The sequence below is a fragment of the Ranitomeya variabilis genome, chromosome 3 (genome assembly GCF_051348905.1).
Source record: "Ranitomeya variabilis isolate aRanVar5 chromosome 3, aRanVar5.hap1, whole genome shotgun sequence".
Taxonomy (NCBI): Eukaryota; Metazoa; Chordata; class Amphibia; order Anura; family Dendrobatidae; genus Ranitomeya; species Ranitomeya variabilis.
Window position 1 is genome coordinate 232915329 of NC_135234.1, and position 21008 is coordinate 232936336.

The 21008-nt window shown below is 44.7% G+C and overlaps 1 protein-coding gene across 4 annotated transcripts in view; it reads right to left on the reverse strand.

Annotated features, from left to right (window-relative positions):
- Positions 1-21008, reverse strand: part of AMPD2 (adenosine monophosphate deaminase 2) — a 130947-nt gene that overhangs the window by 73913 nt on the left and 36026 nt on the right. The window contains exon 1 of one of the 4 annotated variants that reach the window (XM_077295246.1): positions 15517-15597. The exons of the other annotated variants lie outside the window; for them this stretch is intronic. The gene's annotated coding sequence lies outside the window, so the exon portion shown is untranslated. Of the gene's footprint in view, positions 1-15516; positions 15598-21008 lie in introns of those variants that run through there. 4 annotated transcript variants of the gene reach the window in all.

The window sequence follows — 21008 nt, forward strand, 5'->3', positions numbered from 1 at the left end:
GCATAGATACAAAAACAGAACCAAGCCTACTATATAGGTACAGTACCAAAACTGAGCTTGCTACATAGATACAGAAGCAAAACCAAGCTTACTACAGAGATGTGGGAACATGAAGTCAGAATAAAAAGTTTGTGGATTGTAAATTGCAAATTATTCTCACACTTGCCTAATTCTTCAAACAACAAGTTGTGTTGACAAAAACTTAACACTATACTAAAGTTATATAGTGAGGCCCTTTTGCACACCACCTTAAAAAAAAAACTTTTGGAAACATTATTTTCACCTTTAAAAAATATATTATGATTTTGTTTCGGGATTTAGCTGTTTTCACACGCTCTGCACTAGTCATATCACATCACCACTCCATGCAGTTTGCTTACTAACAATCATGTGCCAATCTTTCTCTTATACTTTTCTCAATTGAAACAATGAGAGGAGTAGATAAGAAAGCGGGTGGCAAGTGATGCACATTGCATATGGAGCAGTAATGTGACCAGCGCAGAGAGTGTGAAAACAGTTGAATTCTAACAGTACATTACACAATGTAAGGAGTCAGAGTGAAATCCTACAAGTATACTGGATATCTCTTTAAAAGGAACTTGTCACCTCAAGAAATGCTATTTATCCGCAGATATAGGGTTAATCCGCCAGTAAATAGCATTTAAAGCTTGGTTAGCCAGCTAACTGGAAAAGTGTTGGGTACAAAGAGAAAAGTAAGTTTTATTTCCCCTGCTGCCACTCCGCTTCCTGTCATAGGGACGATGCAAGGAGCCGTTATAGTCACCGCTCTCTACAAAGTGAGTGTGCTGTAATAACGTCCCAGCACTTTATGACATGTTCCAAGGAGCCTAACCTCAGGCCAGGCTTCAGAGAATGACCAAAATGGTAACAACACATGTCCCCCCATGAAAAACCTGCAGCTGCACCACAGGGTCCTGATGGGAGCTGGTGAATGCATGCACCAACCATCGTGATATATAAATTCCGCTGACAGTGATTGACAAGGGCATCTTAATACTTAAAGCAGCAGCAATCACCGCGAGCTCTGATCACTGCTGTTACAGTCAGATGCCGGCTATGTATCACAGCTGACATCTGCCCGGTTTGGGATAAGATCAGCTCCTGAATCCACTCCTTACAAGCACATCCCTATGGTGACACCATTGCATCAAGGTGCGCAAAGGGGTTAATTTCACTTGTCTATTCTTAAACTTCCTCTTGTGTTAGGGTCGTGACCGACCCGTTTTAGGTTTTAAATGCATACTAATTCTACATACATTTGTTTACTGCATCAAGACTTTTTGACTTTTTCAGGAACTTATTTTTAAACAAAATACAATAAAATAAAACTATTTTACTAAATTGTAAAATGCTTTTATTAAAATTATAACATTTGTGTTGTTGGGGTCAATTTCGACCCCGGTCTAATATAAGAGTAAAAAAACAATAATAAGTCCCAAAACTGAACTCATAAACAAAATATAAACCAACAGCCCACAGCCAGCTCTACCTCCAACAACTTGAGTTAGGGACATGTCCAGGCATGTATGGCCAAATCAGCTTAGAGTTGGTACTTTGCAGAGTATACATCTCCAGTTTACACATGCAACAATGAGAAGATTTGATGTAAGCCAAATTCTGGATCATATCTTAGATGATAATGAATCAGAGGACACAAAGCAGCAAACTGATACAGATGAACAGGTTTCTGAGGAGGAAGATGATGTGGAGTATCAACCGGAAAACACAGACAGTTCTGATCAGTCTGATGAGGAGGTCACTGGTGCTGAAGCTGCTCCCGCTGAAAGATTCAAATCCAAAAGTGGCAAGATCAGTTGGAGCTCAGTACCTCCAGATGTACTTGGCAGGGCAGATGCTGCAAATGTCATAAAAATGATCCCTGGGATCACAAGGTTTGCTGTGACAAGAGTAAGTGACATCAAGACATGTTTTGATCTGTTTATGCCATTGTCAATAAAAAAAAGTCATTATTGCTATGACAAACCTTGAAGGAAAAAAAGTCAACGGCGACATGTGGAATGATCTTCATGATGATGTCCTGGATGCCTACATTGGTGTTCTTCTCCTTGCTGGAGTGTACAAATCCTGCAATGAGGCCACTGATAGTCTCTGGGACGCATCGACAGGCAGGAATATTTTCCGGGCAACAATGTCATTTAAAAGTTTCAAATGATATCAAGAGTCCCCAGATTTGACAACAGAGACACCAGAACAAAATCTGACAAACTTGTTCCCATCAGGGATGTTTGGGAGAAATGGGTGCAGCTCCTTCCACTGATGTTCAGCCCAGGGCCAGAGGTGACAGTAGACGAACGTTTTCTCCCTTTCCGCGGAAAATGCCCCTTCCGGCAATACATGCCAAGAAAGCCAGGCAAATACGGCATAAAAATCTGGGCAGCCTGTGATGCAAAAACTAGCTATGCATGGAATCTACAGATTTACACAGGCAAGTCTGCAAGCGGCATCCCTGAAAAAAAACAAGGAAAACGTGTAGTCCTCGATATGACTACTGGACTGCAGGGTCACAACATTACTTGTGACAATTTTTTTACCAGCTATGACCTTGGACAAGAACTTCTCAGGAGGAAAATCACCATGGTGGGCACTGTGGAAAAAAACAAACCTGAGCTGCCCGCTGAATTGTTGCAGATGAAGGACAGGGCTCCACTTTCCTCAAAGTTTGATTTTACAGACACCACCACTGCTGTTTCATACTGCCCCAAAAAACGACGGAATGTGGTACTGATGTCCACACTTCACAAAGATGCAGCTGTGTCATCAGGAAGTGACAAAAAGCCCAGAATCATCCTGGACTATAACAAAAACAAAGGAGGAGTGGACAACCTGGACAAGCTGACTGCCACCTACACTTGCCAGCGAATGACTAGGAGATGGCCAATGGTTGTATTTTACAACATCCTTGATGTGTCAGCATGCAATTCATTTGTGTTGTGGACCCACATTCACCAAGGATGGACTTCAAAGAAAAAAAACAAGCGGAGGATGTTTCTTGAGGAACTAGGAAGATCCCTTGTCAAGGCGCACATTGACCAAAGGGAACGAGTGCCCCGAGACCCAGCCGCTGCAGCCTTGGTCCGACAACTCCAGAGCTCAACAAGTGCTTCGTCCACACCCACAGCAACCCAAAGAGCATCATCACCAGCATCCTCCTCAACCAGCCCTGCCTCAACATCAACCACAACAGCCACAACCCCAGTGAGACCACCTGATTCTAAAAGAAAGAGGTGTCAGGTCTGCCCTAGCAATAAGGACAGAAAGACAAACACATCGTGCTTCGCCTGCAAAAAATACCTCTGCAAAGAACACACAAAAAGTGTCACTTTTTGCCACACATGCATCTAAATACTAATGCATCTAAAAACTAGTACTTGATTTCTGTTGATTTGATTTGCTTGATTGATTGTTGTTTGTTTGACTTAGAAAAGCTACTTTTTATTATTATTATTGCTATTAATGTTAATATAATTTTCATCTTTTATTTGTATTAAAGTTCTATAAAAAAAAAATCTGTTTTTTGCCTTTTTCATAAAGTAGTTAGCTATGGGTCAAAATTGACCCGTAACACCATAGATGTTACTAGAGTTAATAATATAAAATATATATATGTATATTTTTTTTACATTTAAGAAATGTGTTCTAAAACCCTTCAGTAATAGTCAGGTAATACAACAAACATTTTCAAGTTTATATTATTCTCTTGAGGTTCATTTGACAATATTTTTATATAGAAAATGAAGGGTATGCTCTCAAATGAAAGGCCCAGGGGGCCACAACAAAAATATTAAAATCAATCCTTCCATGGATGAGAAACCCTAACAAGGTAACTAAGAGGTAAGAAACAAATTGGATCATAAATAACAGTTTTTAGGGTATCCTAGGGGTGATTTAAGACACGGGTCAAAACCGACCCGTTAACATAAGAGTAACAGAAAGCTAACACTAGAGGAAGGTTAAATTGGACATCTTACTAAAATACATACAATTCCAGATATACGCAGACATGTCCACATACAGTACACAGACATGGACACACACACATTAGTCCACACATAAGCAGACATGCACACAAACTGTACTCAGACATGGACACACGGTATGCAGACACGCACATACACAAATATATACACAGATACGTACACATACAGGCATACGTACATATACATATTTGAAGACAAATTCACAAAAATACATATAAACAAACAAATATACACACATATAGTCATATGCACGGATATAAATATATATACATATCATACATACACATTAGAAGTATTTTTAATCTGGTGAAGCCGGCACCTTGTAAATGCTCCCACCCCCCGTCTTGTCTCCTGTTCCGCTCTTCCCGGGCATGTGGCCGTGCAGGTCGCGCTGCTTGATGGCCATCATGTTCACAGACATAGCCAAGCACGGTGCACTGTGTGGCCATATCTACTAGTAGTGACGCGGCCGGGCCTGCGCCTTACATTATTCTTGTATTCCGGCCTGGCTGCATCACTACTAGCTGACACAGCCGCACTGTGCGCGGTCTTGTCTGTGAAAGTGACAGCAAAGTGCTGAAGAAGAAACAGAAGGCTGGAGGAGCGGCTGACCCAGCCTGCCCGTTTAATGGGTGTGTGGCCGATGCCATACTTCATCCATTGGCTACCATGTTATAAAGCTAAAAAAGGAGCTACAAAAGTTGTCTTTATTCATACAAAAATACACATTAAAAAGCCCCTGCAGGGGTTTAAAAAAAAAAACAGTGGTAAAATGCACTGAAAGGTTAATCTTTACCTCTTAACGACTGACGATACACCTTTTAGCGGCGGTCATTAAGGGTACATATTCCTCAGCGCAGCTTTTTAATGGACCTAAGGAATAAGGCAATAGCGCCAACTTGTGGCAGCGATTGACTATTCTAATGCTCTGCTGTACATGAATACAGCAGTGTATGAGACCAGTGATCAAACTAAAAATTATAGATGTCCCACAGTGAAAAAGTGTTTAAAAAAAAAAAAAAAAAGTGAAAAGTAAAAATATGTAAGAGTAAAAAAAAAACACAAAAATTCGCACATAAATCACTAAAATCCGTTTCACCACTCAAAACACTGCCTTTCTGATAAAACAATAATAAACAAATACAAGCACACATAATTGGTATAGCTGTGTCCGTAACGACCTGCTCTACAAAACTGGCACATTATTTATTCTGTTTAGCAAACGCCGTAAAAAATAATAAAAAATCCAAAAATGTCGCTTTTTCTTCATAGTGACTCACAAAAAAGTGAATAACAAGCAATCAAAAAGTCATATGTAAAAAAATATGATACAAATGAAAACACCAAACCGTCCAGCAAAAAACAAGCACTAATATAGCTCATTCGGCAAAAAAATAAAAGCGTTACGGCTCTCAGAATAGGACAATGCAGAAACAAATTAATTTTGCTAAAATATTGTTTTTAGTGTGTAAAAATAGCAAATCATAAAAAATATATAAATCCGGTATCGCTGTAATTGTGCCAACCCAACAAACAAATCGGTCTTATCACTTTTACCAGTGCAAAAAAATTAAAATTCTGTGTTTGAAAAATTTGAATAAAAAGCGATCAAAAAATATTTTGTACCCAAAAGTGGTACCAAAAAAAATCTGCAACTCGTCCCACAAAAAAGCCCTCATACAGCTCTGTTCGCCAAATACCGGTAATAAAAAAAGTTATAGCTCTCCGAATATTGCGACAAAAACCCCCACTTTTTATAAACAAGCATTTTGATTGTGTGCAGCAAAACCTAAAAAAACCTATATACCGTATATACTCGGGTATAAGCCGAGATTTTCAGCCCAAATTTTTGGGCTGAAAGTGCCCCTCTAGGCTTATACTCGAGTCAAGGTCGGCGGCAGGGTCGGCGGGTGAGGGCGCTGAGGCTTACTTACCAGCTTCCGGCGCTCCCCCTGCCCGTCCCACGGTCTCCGGGTGCCGCAGCTCTTCCCCTGTTCAGCGGTCACGTGGGACCGCTCATTAGAGAAATGATTATGGACTCCACTCCCATAGGGGCGGAGCCGCCTATTCATTTCTCTAATCAGCGGTGCCGGTGACCGCTGACAGAGGAAGAGGCTGCGGCACCGAAGACCAGCTGTCCGGGGGAAGGAGCGGGACGCCGGGAGCAGGTATTACATATTCACCTGTCCGCGTTCCACACGCCGGGCGCCGCTCTGTCTTCGCGTCCTCTTGCAGTGACTGTGCAGGTCAGAGGGCGCGATGACGCATATAGTGTGCGCGCCGCCCTCTGCCTGATCAGTCAGTGCAGAGAGACGCCGGGACGGGACGCTGAGGAGCTGCAAGCAAGAGAGGTGAGTATGTTTTATTATTTTTATTGCAGCAGCACAGCTTTCTATGGCACAGCTATGGGGCAATAAGGAACGGTGCAGAGCACTATATGGCACAACTATGGGGCAATAAGGAACGGTGCAGAGCGCTATGGGGCAATTACGAACGGTGCACAGCTTTCTATGGCACATCTATGGGTCAATAATGAACGGTGCAGAGCACTATATGGCACAGCTATGGGGCAATAAGGAACGGTGCAGAGCACTATATGGCACAGCTATGGGGCAATAATGAACGGTGCAGAGCACTATATGGCACAGCTTTCTATGGTACAGCTATGGGGCAATAAGGAACGGTGCAGAGCACTATATGGCACAGCTATGGGGCAATAATGAACGGTGCAGAGCACTATATGGCACAGCTATGGGGCAATTATGAACGGTGCAGAGCACTATATGGCACAGCTATGGGGCAATTATGAACGGTGCAGAGCGCTATGGGGCAATTATGAACGGTGCACAGCTTTCTATGGCACAGCTATGGGGCAATTATGAACGGTGCAGAGCGCTATGGGGCAATTATGAACGGTGCAGAGCACTATATGGCACAGCTATGGGGCAATTATGAACGGTGCAGAGCACTATATGGCACAGCTATGGGGCAATAATGAACGGTGCAGAGCACTATATGGCACAGCTTTCTATGGTACAGCTATGGGGCAATAATGAATGGTGCAGAGCACTATATGGCACAGCTATGGGGCCATAATGAACGGTATGGAGCATCTATTTTTATTTTTGAAATTCACCGGTAGCTGCTGCATTTTCCACCCTAGGCTTATACTCGAGTCAATAAGGTTTCACAGTTTTTTGTGGCAAAATTAGGGGGGTCGGCTTATACTCGAGTATATACGGTAAATCTGGTATTGCTGTAATCGCACAACGCTAAGAATAAATTTGCCTCATCACTGTTGTCTATTTGTTCATTCTACGTTGCAAAAATCAGAATAAGGCTAGGGTCACATTGCGTTATGTGACCGCGTTTAACGTACTATCTTACACCGCGGCATAATGCGGTGTTAACGTAGTCCGTTAACGCCGCCATAGCCTGTAATGGAGAACGCGTCGCTAGAACCCGCCCACATTGGCGTCATTTGAGTGACGGACCTCGGACGCTGCTTGCAGCGTCCGCGGCGCGCCCGAGGTCCGGTCCTCGCTAGTGCAGATCGGGGATCTGCGCTAGCGGGGACGCCGAACGTGGACCCTAGAGAAGCATTGCGTTAGCGCAATCCGCCAGCGCTATGCGCTTAACGGATTGCCGTAACGCAATGTGACCCTAAGGCTTGGCTCACATTTATCCTGTGCTCTCCGCTGATCGCTTACGTCGAGGTTTCCGTGTAAATTCTCCAAAACTGCGATTCAGACAAAACCCCAGCCGAACCACTAACTTATGAGGCAGATGGAGTCACTTTGGACTGGTCTGTGTTCCAGCGGTTTCCCATCATTTTAGGCATCTTTTTAGCACACATTTCTGGGCGACCTCAGATCTGTGCATGCCTAAACAGATCGAGACCGCCGGAGCAGATGCCAAACGGAGTACAAAGTCTCTCCATCTGCCTCATGGTGGGTGGTTCCCTTGGGGGGGTTTCATATAAATTGCATTTTTGTGGGTTTTACACGGAAATCCCCATGTAAGTGCTCAGCACAGAACACAAGAATGTGATGCCAGCTTTAGGCTATGTGCACACGTTCAGGATTTTTAGCTTTTTTTAGCGTTTTTTCGGCCGTTTTCCATCGGAAAAACGCTAAAAAAAACGCTTACATAAGCACCCCATCATTTTTAATGCATTATGCATTTTTTGTGCACATGCTGCATTTTTTCCCGCGGCTGAATCGCATTCTGGAAAAAAACGCAGCATGTTCATTCTTTGTGCCGAATCGCGGGGATTCCGCACACATAGGAATGCATTGATCCGCTTACTTCCCGCATGGGGCTATGCCCACCATGCGGGAAGTAAGCGGATCATGTGCGGTTGGTAGCCAGGGTGGAGGAGAGTAGACTCTCCTCCAGGCCCTGGGAACCATATACCTGTTAAAAAAAATAAATAAATAAAAAAATCATGATATTCTCACCTTCCGGCAGCCCCCGCAGCCTTCCCGCTCCTCGCAATGCTCCCATTCCCAGTAATGCTTTGCGACAATGACCTGTGATGACGTAGCGGTCTCGCTCCACAAATGTTGCCCGCAAACTATTCTAGGAAAATCTGTGCTCCAAAAGCCAAATAGTGCTCCTTCCTCTCAGCCATGACATGTGGCCTGACAGTAATTTTTGACAACATATGGGGCAGCATATTGGGAGAAATTGCGCAAGAAATCGTGGGGTCTGGTTTCACCTGTGCACCAGACAAATTTGGAGCAAATACAAAAATTACATTTTTACCACTAAAATCCAATATTTTCACGTCTCAATGTCATTAAATTCTGTGAGGCGCCAATTGGTTCAAAATACTCACTAAACCCCTAGATTAATTCTTTGAGGGGTCTTGTTTCCAAAATGGGGTCACTTGTGGGGGGTTTCTGCTATTTTTACATGTCAGGGGCTCTTTTAATGCAACACAACATTCACAGTCTCTCCCAGGCAAATAGCATTCCTTTCCTAGCCCTGACATGGGCCCAAGTAGAAGTTTTTGACCACATACAGGGCATAGTCGCGTTCGGGACAAATTTCACAAATTATTTGGTCCATTTTCTCCTATTATCGATTGTTAAAATAACAAATTTGGGGCTAAAACAACATTTTCGTTAAAAAAATGAAAATTTTCAATATGACTACCTAATGTTATCAAATTCTGTGTAATGCTCACTATACCCCTGAATAAAATCCTTGAGGGGTGCAGTTTCCAATATGGGGTCACGTGTTTTTTTTTCACTGTCTAGGCATATCAGGGGCTCTCCAAATGCGATGCGACACCCGCAGACCATTCCATCAAAGTCTGGGTTCCAAAACGTCACTCCTTTCTTCCGAGCCCTTCCGTGCACCGAAACAGTGGTTTTTCGTTCACATATGGGGTATCGGAATACTCAGGAGAAATTGCACAACAAATTTTTTGGTCCGTTTTCTCCTGTTACCCTTGTGAAAATTAAAAAAAATTGGGGCTAAAAGTACATTTTTGTAGGTAAAATATTATTTTTTTAATTTTCACAGCTCTACGTTATAAACTTCTGTGAAGCACCTGGGGGTTAAAGGTGCTCATGACACAATTAGATAAGTTCCCTAGGGGGTCTAGTTTCCAAAATGGGGTCATTTGTGGAGGGTTTCCACTGTTTAGGCACATCAGCGGCTCTCCAAATGCGAAATGGCGTCCGCTCTCGATTCCAGTTGCTTTTGCATTCAAAAAGTCAAACAGCGCGCCTTCACTTCCGAACCCTACCGTGCGCCCAAACAGTCGATTTCCACCACATATGGGGTATCGGCATACTCAGGAAATTGCACAACAAATTTAAGGCTATGTGAACACGTAGGAAATGTGGTGCAGAATTTTCTGCAGAATTTGTGCAGTTTTTGTGCAGATTTTACCAGTGCGGATTTCTATAATGAAAGGGTGCAGAAACACTGCAGAACTGCACAAAAGAAGTGACATGCACTTCTTTGAAATCTGCAGCGTTTCTGCGCGGATTTTTCTGCACCATGTGCACAGCTTTTTTTTTTTTTAAACATTGATTTACATTGTACTGTAAATCACAGTGCAGATCTGCAGCAGAAAAAAATAGTGCAAATCTGCACTAAATCTGCATCGTGTGCACAGGCCCTTGGGTCCAATTTTTCCTGTTACCCTTGTGAAAATAACAAATTTGGAGCTAAAGTAAAATTTTTGTGAAAAAAAGTTTGTTCATCTTTTATAACTGTGTGACTTTTGGGTATTTTCGGTCATATAGGCCCCCCAAAGTCACTTTAAATGTGAGGTGGTCCCTAAAAAATGGTTTTGTAAATTTTGTGGTAAAAATGAGAAATTGCTGGTCGTCTTTTAACCCTTATAACTTTCTACCCAAAAAAATGTATGTTTCAAAAATTGTGCTGATGTAAAGTAAACGTGGGAAATGTTATTTATTAACTATTTTGTGTGACATAACTCTGATTTCAGGACATAAGAATTAAAAGTTTGAAATGGCAAAATTTTCTAACTTTTAGCCAAAGTTCTGATATTTTCACGAATAAACGTAAGTCATATCAAATAAATTTTACCACTGTCATGTAGAATGAGTCAGGAAAAAACAGTCTCAGGCCGGCGTCACACTCAGCGTATGTAAATACGGTCCGTTTTTTACGGCCGTAATACGCAGAAAAGTCCCCAAAATAGTGATCCGTATGTCATCCGTAGGCAGGGTGTGTCAGCGTATTTTGCGCATGGCATCCTCCGTATGCAATCCGTATGGCATCCGTACTGCGATATTTTCTCGCAGGCTTGCAAAACCGACATCTAATGGATTTATGTGCTCAAATGTTCGGTAAAACATATATACAGTATATAATGGATGTCCTCATATGAACTCGAGCGTGGGAAAAATTCCAAGGCTCCAGTTCATGAGGAGATCCAGCAGAGGGCGCCTCACCGCGACTCAAGGTAACTACAGGTCACCCTGCTTCCCATTCATTCCCCGGGTTTTTACAGGCAGAAGCGGCTGCATTAACAGGCTTCTGCTTGTAAAATTAGTTAACCCTTTCAGATGGATTTACAACGTGGGACAGAACGACGGAAGGTATGGAATATTGTTGTTTGTTTTTTTTGTAACTTTGTTCCAGGTGACAAGGGTCTTCAGGTGGATTAAGAGTCTAATAAAATATTACAACAACATGTGTCTTTATTTCATTAAAGGACTTTGTAATTATGTGTGTGTGTTTTATTAACTATTTCGTACTATTGTATTAATAATGAATAGGTGTCATAATTGACGCCTCTCCATTATTAATCTGGCTTAATGTCACCTTACAATAGCAAGGTGACATTAACCCTTCATTACCCCATATCCCACTGCTACACGGGAGTGGGAAGAGAGTGGCCAAGTGCCAGAATAGGCGCATCTTCCAGATGTGCCTTTTCTGGGGTGGCTGGGGGCAGATGTTTGTAGCCAGGGGGGGCCAATAACCATGGACCCTCTCTAGGCTATTAATATCTGCCCTCAGTCACTGGCTTTACCACTCTGGCGGAGAAAATTGCGCGGGAGCCCACGCCAATTTTTTCCGCCATTTAACCCTTTATTTTAGCAGCTACAGCGCCAAAATTTTGCACATACACACTACTAACATTAGTAGTGTGGAATATGCAAAAAATAAGGGATATGAGATGGTTTACTGTATGTAAACCATGTCTCATATCCTGTCGGGTTTGGGAAGGAGAAATGAAAAGCCGGCAATTGAATTACCGGCTTTTCTCTCTAACACCGGTGTGTATTTCTCGCAAGTCACACTGCTGGTCCGTGTGTAATCCGTATTTTTCTCGCCCCCATAGACTTTCATTGGCGATGTTTTTGTGCATTACGGTGACAAACGCAGCATGCTGCGATTTTCTACGGCCGTAGAAGACCGTATAATACGGATCGGTAAAATACGGCTGATAGGAGCTGGGCCATAGAGAATCATTGGGCCGTGTGTTATGCGTATTTTACAGGTGTATTTTCTGTGCTCATACGTCCGTAAAACTCGCCAGTGTGACGCCGGCCTCAGAATCAGTGCGATCCGTTGAATCGTTTCAGAGTTATAACCTCATAAAGTGACACTGGTCAGAATTCAAAAATTTGGCGTGGTCATTTAGGTCACAATTGGCTCGGTCACTGAGAGGTTAATGCAGACAGGTTTTTTTATTAGGGTGCTTTTGAAATAGAAAGAAGATTTAATATGCAGTATCTATCTACAAGCGCCATTGTGGCCATTAAACTTCCTCCATAACTTCAATAAGTATCCTCAATAAATAGAATAATTCTTACCTATACTGCCAAAAGTAACCACAGCGCACTTGCAGGTGACTCCCCAACGCGCATTTCACTTGTTGATACCTCGCTTTCTCAAGGGGAAATCAGAATAATGTTCACTGCAGGCAGGTACGGACTGGGGCTGAAATTCAGCCCTGGCATTTGAAATCACACAGGCCCATGGTGTCCCTGTCCCCATGAACCAGATGGGATATATTACTAATATTACCCTGGATGGAGGAAAGGAAGATTTACTACAAGACCAATATTTCTAATTATACCCACGGCATGCTGAGGTAAGTGACGGAGTGACCGGCTTTGTACTCCGTCACAACTCTTAACAGTATGGGTGCCTTGAGAACATTGATTCTGTTAACGTAGCACACAAGGCAGCCTACAACCAGACCGGCCCTTCTGGCATTTGCCAGAATTGCCAAATGGCCAGTCCGGCCCTGACTGCAGGACATTTTGAACATGTAACCAAATCACATGATTCCCTGGCCTACCAATGGGATTGGACTACTGGTGCATGTACAGATTGCTGCACACGCACCACATCCACCCTGAGCCATCAGATCAGCAGCACGCATGCCAGGGCAGGTAATGCTGAGGCCCCCAGACATGTGCGAACCAATGGGTAGATGCCGGGGATAGACAGGCACGCAGAGTGGTGCATGCACACGCCAATCCCTGGGATGAATCACAAATATTAAAAAAAGACTATATGCCATCATACAGAAAACCTTATATCAAGTGATTAAAAAACAAAAGGGGAAGGTAAAAAGAGGGAACAAACCAGATAAGTATAAGGTATAATATACAAAAAGGGCCTGTACAAACTCTGCCCACAAAGTACATCCTGACTCTGGCACTGGTTGCAGGACGTAATCTTTCATTGCATGCCCTTCAGTGTTCAGTAGTGAACACTGCATGTGTGTGCTAACAGAGCAAGAAGATATTAATGAGCTGGTTGTAATCAAAATACACCTCCCGGCCCAAGAATGCGGTCCCTGAGAATCTGCTCGGGGGCCTGATAAAAGGTAATTGAGGGCCGTAAATGGCCTGGGGACCTGAGGTTCCCCACCCCTGTGCTAAGAGCTTCCCTACATCTCCTCCCCTTACTCTAGTGTGAACGACATCTATCCCTGGTATGATGGGGGGTTGATTTCAACTCAGTGATATCAGTAGCTGTCCCGGCCGCAGCAATGTCCCTCACATGTTCCCGTGTGGCAAGTCCTAAATTTTTGGACAACCACATGTGGCATAATACACTGCATTGGTGTTAGTACATGTTATGTGATATTTAATTGAGAAATGTTGGTCTATCAGCGGAATGGAATGTAGAGCTGCAAAGGACATTGCTGCAAAAGACACTGCTGCAGGCAAGACAAGGGACACACGAGAAAAAAACAAATTCGGACCTCTATTCTCAAACAAACTTGCCACTGGAGGTATATTGTGGTTTTTGACCAACATGTCAATTAGATTTCTAGACTGACTAGAACTGGACTAGACATCTGCGATGTCACCAATGGAAGCCACTTTGAACATTTGTAGTGTATAGATAAGACTTGGAAAGATAATGTGTCACCATATTTTTCAGACAATAAGACGTGCTTTGTTCCTCCAAAATTTTTGGAGGACAGTGGGGGGTGCATCTTTTAGTCTGAATGTATCTTATGTTTCTGTGGATTGGGGAGGGGTTGGAAGCAGCAGCGACGGCGAAGCAGGTCACAGGTAGGAGCCAGCGGCTGCAGTTAACACGTGTACCCGCTGTTAAAGAGAACGAATATTCACAGCTCCCCACACCCATAGTGCCTCCCACCTCTATGCAGCCGTCGGTTCCTGCAGCTGCTGGGTGGTCAAGTGTGCCTGCTATTAAAGAGAATGAATATTCATTGCTCCCCATGCCAATAGTCCCTCCCATCTTGCTGTACTTAATTCAGCGCCGAGAGGTGGGCGGGACTATGGGAGTGGAAAGCAGTGAGTATTCATTCTCTTTAATGGCAGGCACTAAGTGATCACCCAGCAGCTGCAGGAAGCCGGCAGCTGCGGATAACAGTTTGCACACTATTACAGAAAATTAATATTCACTGCTCTCCACTCCCATAGCCCTGGGTGTGGGAGCAGTGAATATTCCAGCAGCTGACCTCGGCATGTGAGGGCACATGGCAGTGACATGTCATGCTCTGCTTATATGCTGCAGACAGATGTCGGCATCAGCTCAGGACGCCGCACTGCGAGGGAGCAGAGGAAAGCTAAGTAGAATGGTTTATTTTTTTATGTGTGAAGTGATGGGGGCCATGTATACCAGGAAGGGGGTCCATATATACCTGTATGATGGGCCATGTATACCTGGATGGGAAGCCATGTATACCAGGATGGATGCCATGTATATCAGGATGGGGGGTCATGATTACCAGGCTGGAGGCCATATATACCTGGATTGGGGGCCATATATACCTGGATTGGGGGTCATATACATATCAGGATGGGGACATATTTATATACCAGGATGGGGGATATTAGTACAGAATTGGGGGACATTACCCCTCTAACAGTGTCAGCAGCAGATCCCCCCCTCACACACACACACACACACCAATAACAGTGCATCATGACCACATTTTTTACTTCAATTTTTCTATTTTCCTCCTTAGCCTAAGATGCGTTTTATGGTCCGGTGTGTCTTATAGTCCGAAAAACACAGTAGTTCACATTTTGAGTTAATAAATGTGTCTTATGTCCTCTAAGATGTGAATACCGAGGTTGTCATATTGTCCCATCCTTTTTGAATCACCCTGAATTTATACACTATCACTGCCTGGGAAAGGAGGCCATACAATCTTTGTAAAACAAGGAAATCAGCATTAAACCTGCAGACAAGATTGGTTCACTAGTCATGATGACTACAAAAAAAAAAATCATGTAGTCTAATCAGCATCTTGATATGCCACACCTGTGAAGTAGATGGATTATCTCGGCAAAGGAGAAGTGCTCCCTAACACAGATTTAGACAAATTTGTGAACAATATTTGAGAGAAAAAGGCCTTTTGTGTAAATAGAAAAAGTCTTAAAGGGAACCTGTCACCCCGTTTTTTCAGTATGAGATAAAAGTACCGTTAAATAGGGCCTGAGCTGTGCGTTACAATAGTGTATTTTGTGTACCCTGATTCCCCACCTATGCTGCCGAAATACCTTACCAAAGTCGCCGTTTTCGCCTGTCAATCCAGGTGGTCAGGTCAAATGGGCGTGGTGACATCGCTGTTTCTTCCCCCAGATCTTGCTTATTTTTCCGTTGGTGGAGTAGTGGTTTGCGCTTGCCCAACTGCCGAATCCACAGCGCAGGTGAAGAAAAAGAGCGCGATCTGCGCTATTCCCCTGGTGATCGGTGGGGGCGGCCATCTTCCTGAGGCCGCGCGTGCGCAGATGGAGCGCTCTGCTGCCCGGGGCTTCAGGAAAATGGCCGCGGGATGCCGCACGTGCGCAGATGGGGATCGCAGCGGCCATTTTCCTGAAGCCGAGTTCGCATCTTCTGGCTCTTCACTGTCACGGTAACCCTGTAACAGTAGCCCCCCTTCTATGAGGGACCTCCCAGAACCTAAGGACCGAGTTTATCAGGGTGTGCCACATGAAAAGCCCGAATCAGTCTGGCCACATGAACATCAGATGCTGGTATCCACATCCTCTCCTTGGGACCGTACCCCCTCCAATGTGCCAGATACTGAAGCGACCGACAAACTAAATATGATTTTTGCAATCTGGAACACCAAATTTCCATCGACAATGACAGGAGATGGTGGTAGTGGTGATGGCATCGAAAATTAATGTATTTTTTGAGGAGAGATCCACAAATCCATCTTTTTTCTAAACAAAAAAGAACCCTGCGGCAATGGGGGATGAGGATGGTCTAATGTGACCCTTTGCAAACCTTCCTCGATATAGTCCTTTATGGCCTGCCTTTCTGGACCAGAGGTATTATACAGTCTGCTCTTAGGCAGCTTAGCACCAGGAAAAAGATAGACAGCGCAGTCATAAGGACGATGTGGAAGACACTCATGGCACCCCTGCTCCGAGAACACATCCCCAAACAGGTATTTTGGCACAGACTGGGTACCCACCCTAGCAAGCCGGGTACCCGAGCGGTGTCCTTGACAATACTCACTCCACTGTTCTACTTCCTGAGTCTGCCATTCTACTACAGGATTCTGCAGAATGAGCCAAGGAAGTCAAAGAACCACAGGTCGGGGCAGACCATGTAGCACACAACAGTCTATAACCTCACTGAAGATGTAAACCTTGGATGACTTGAGTAAAATACCCCTGTCTCAAGGGGGCGGAGTCGATGGCGATTTTGTGTCTGGGTAACCTCGTGACACAAAAAGTGTTGTGTTCATATTTTTGTTCAGTGTATACAGCGGGGAAAGTAAGTATTTGATACAATGTCAATTTTGCAAGTTTTCGCACCTACATAGAATGGAGAAGTCTGTAATTTTTAGATACACTTCAAGTGTGAGAGACAGAATAAAAAATAAACAGAAAATCGCACTGCATGTTTAAATAATTAAATTGCATTTTAATGCGTGAAATAAGTATTTTATCACCTACCAACCAGCAAGAATTCTGTCTCTCACAGACCTGTTACTTTTTCTTTAACAAGCCCTACTACTCTGCAGTCATTTCCTGTATTAAAGGGAACCTGTCACCACGTTTTTGGAAGATGGGATAAAAATAGCGTTAAATAGGGGCAGAGGTGGGCGTTACATTAGTGTGTTTGTTATGCGTTTATTACCCACCTAAGTTGCCGAAATACCTTTGCAAAGTCTCCGTTTTCGCCTGTCAATCAGGCTGGTCTGGTCAAAAGGGCGTTGTCTTCCCCCAGATTTTGCGTAGTTTTCCGTTGGTGGCGTAGTGGTGTGCGCATGCCCAAGGTCCCGAATCCTCTGCCAGGGGATTTAAAAGAGCGCGCTGTTCGTTATTTCATTGGTGATCGGTGGGCGCGGCCATCTTCCTTTGGCCGCGCGTGCGCAGAAGCGGCGCTCTGCTGGCCGCGGCTTCAGGAAAATGGCCGCCGCGATATCCATCTGCGCACGCGCGGCATCCCGCGGCCATTTTCCTGAAGCCGCGGCCAGCAGAGCGCCGCTTCTGCGCACGCGCGGCCAAAGGAAGATGGCCGCGCCCACCGATCACCAATGAAATAACGAACAGCGCGCTCTTTTAAATCCCCTGGCAGAGGATTCGGGACCTTGGGCATGCGCACACCACTACGCCACCAACGGAAAACTACGCAAAATCTGGGGGAAGACACCACGCCCTTTTGACCAGACCAGCCTGATTGACAGGCGAAAACGGAGACTTTGCAAAGGTATTTCGGCAACTTAGGTGGGTAATAAACGCATAACAAACACACTAATGTAACGCCCACCTCTGCCTCTATTTAACGCTATTTTTATCCCATCTTCCAAAAACGTGGTGACAGGTTCCCTTTAATTGCACCTATTACCTGTATAAAAGATACCTTTCCACACACTATCAATCACACTCCAACCTCTCCACCATGGCCAAGACCAAAGAATTGTCTAAGGACACCAGGGACAAAATTGTAGACCTGCATAAGGTTGGGATGGGCTACAGGACAATAGGCAAGCAGCTTGGTGAGAAGGTAACAACTGTTAGCTCAATTATTAAAAAATGGAACAAACACAAGATGACTGTCAATCTTCCTCGGTCTGGGGCTCCATGCAAGATCTTACCTCATAGGATAAGGATGATTCTGAGAAAGGTCAGGAATCAGCCCAGACCAACATGGGAGGAGGACCTGATTAATGACCTGAAGAGAGCTGCGACCACAGTCTCAAACATTACCGTTAGTAACACACTACGCCATCATGGATTAAAATCCTGCAGGGCACGAAAGGTCCCCTTGATCATGCCAGCACATGTCCAGGCCTGTTTAAAGTTTGCCAATGACCATTTGGATGATCCAGAGGAGGCATGGGAGTAGGTCAAGCGCAGTGGCGTAACTACAAAGTTATGGGCCCCGGTGCGAACTTCCAAATGGGCCCCCCCCCCCTGCAGCCCTGCCATACAATTCAATGTAACCCCCATAGAATACAATGCAGCCCCCCTCATAGTATAATGCAGCCCCTCCATACAGGGGCAGTGAGAAAGACACGAGCAAATGGTGACGAGGGGGCAGGGGAGAGGGCACAAGGGGGTTAGAGGAGACAGGCACAAGGGTAACATAGGGGGGCTAGGGAGCAAGGAAGACAGGCACAAGGGGACACATGGGGGCTAGGAGGCAGGGGAGAAGGTTTCAAGGGGACTAGTGGGCAAGGGAGACTGATACAAGGGGACAAGGGAGCCTTACACAAGGGGCACACGGGGACAAGTGGGCAAGGGAGACTGACAAGGGGCACATGGAGACTAGTGGACAAGGGAGACTGGCACAAGGGGACACGGACTAGTGGGCAAGGGAGACTGATACAAGGGGACTAGTGGGCAATGGAGACTGACACAAGGGGACACACGGGGACAAGGGATACAAGCACAAGGGGACACACAGGGACAAGTGGGAAAGGGAGACTGACACACAGGGACTAGTGGGCAAGGGAGACTGACAAGCACAAGGGGACAAAGGAGACTGACACAAGCACAAGGGGACAAAGGAGACAGGCACATGGGGACACACAGGGACTAATGGGCAAGGGAGACTGGCACACGGGGACAAGGGACACAAGCATAAGGGGACAAGGGAGACAGGCTCAAGGGGACACACGGGCCCCTGACCTGCCAGAGCCGCTTGCAGCGGCAACCGCTGCGACCGTGGTAGTTACGCCCCTGTCTCACACACACACACTACATATATCACACACACACTACAGATATCACACACACACTACAGATATCACACACACACTACAGATATCACACAGACACACTACAGATATCACACACACACACAACAAATATATCACACACACACACTACAGATATCACACACACACACACACTACAGATGTCACACACACACACTACAGATATCACACACACACACATACTACAGATATCACACACACACACTACAGATATCACACACACACACTACAGATATCACACACACACTACAGATATCACACACACACACTACAGATATCACACACACACACTACAGATATCACACACACACACACTACAGATATCACACACACTACAGATATCACACACTACAGATATCACACACACACACACTACAGATATCACACACACTACAGATATCACACACACTACAGATATCACACACACACTACAGATATCACACACACACTACAGATATCACACACATACTACAGATATCACACACATACTACAGATATCACACACACACTACAGATATCACACACACACTACAGATATCACACACACACACATACAGATATCACACACACACACATACAGATATCACACAAACACACACACACATACACTACAGATATCAGACACACACCAGATACCAGCTCATATACACAACTCACAATCTCCTCTCTGGTACAGGGGTGGCTGATGTAAACCGGCTGCAGCTCCTCAGCTTCTCCTGACTAAAGCGGCTCTGTCCCGCACCTCCCCCCTGCTCTCGCCTTCTGTCCCGGGGCGGCAGAGTGCAGAGCAGGAGAATCTGTCTCACCGTGATGACTGGAGCTGCTTCCTGTCTCTCACGTGCCCCGGCTGCCCCCTCCCCCTAGATACGCCTCGGACTGTTGCCGTGCAGGAGGAATCTCCTGCACTGCAACATGGTGTTGGGTGCCTCTGACCTGCCGCGCCCCTGACCCGCCGGGCCCGGTCGCACTGGCGACCGCTGTGACCGCGGTAGTTACGCCCCTGGTCAAGCGGTCAGATAAGACCAACATAGAACTTTTTGGTATCAATTCCACTCGCCGTGTTTGGAGGAAGAAGGATGGGTACAATCTCAATAATACCATCCCAACCGTGAAGCATAGTGGGGGAAACATCATACTTTGGGGACGCAAAGGGGATAGGATGACTGCATCGTATTAAAGGAAGGATAGATGTATTGCGAGATATTGGCCAACAACTTCCTTCCCTCAGTAGGAGCATTTGAAGACGGCTCATGGCTGGGTCTTCCAGCATGACAATGACCCAAAAAAACACAGCCAGGGCAACTAAAGAGTGGCTCCATAAGAAGCATTTCAAGGTCCTTGAGTGGCCTAGCCAGTCTTCAGACCTGAACCCAATAGAAAATCTTTGGAGGCAGCTGAAACACAATGTTGCCCAGCAAGAGCCCTGAAACCTGAACGATCTGGAGAAGATCTGTATGGAGGAGTGGTCAAATATTCCTGCTGCAATATGTACAAACTTGGTCAAGAACTACAGGAAACATCTCACCTCTGTAACTACAAACAAAGGTTTCTGTGCAAAAATATTTAGCTCTGTTTTTCTATTGTATCAAATGCTTATTTCATGCAATAAAATGCTAATTAATTATGTAAAAATCATACAATGTGATTTTCTGGATTATTTTTCAAGATTCTGTCTCTCGCAGTTGAAGTGTACTTACCATAAAAATGACAGACCTTTTTAGGTGGGAAAACTTGTAAAATCGGCAGTGTATCAAATACCGTATTTTTCGGACCATAAGACACACTTTTTTTCCTCCAAATTTGGGAGGAAAGTGTGG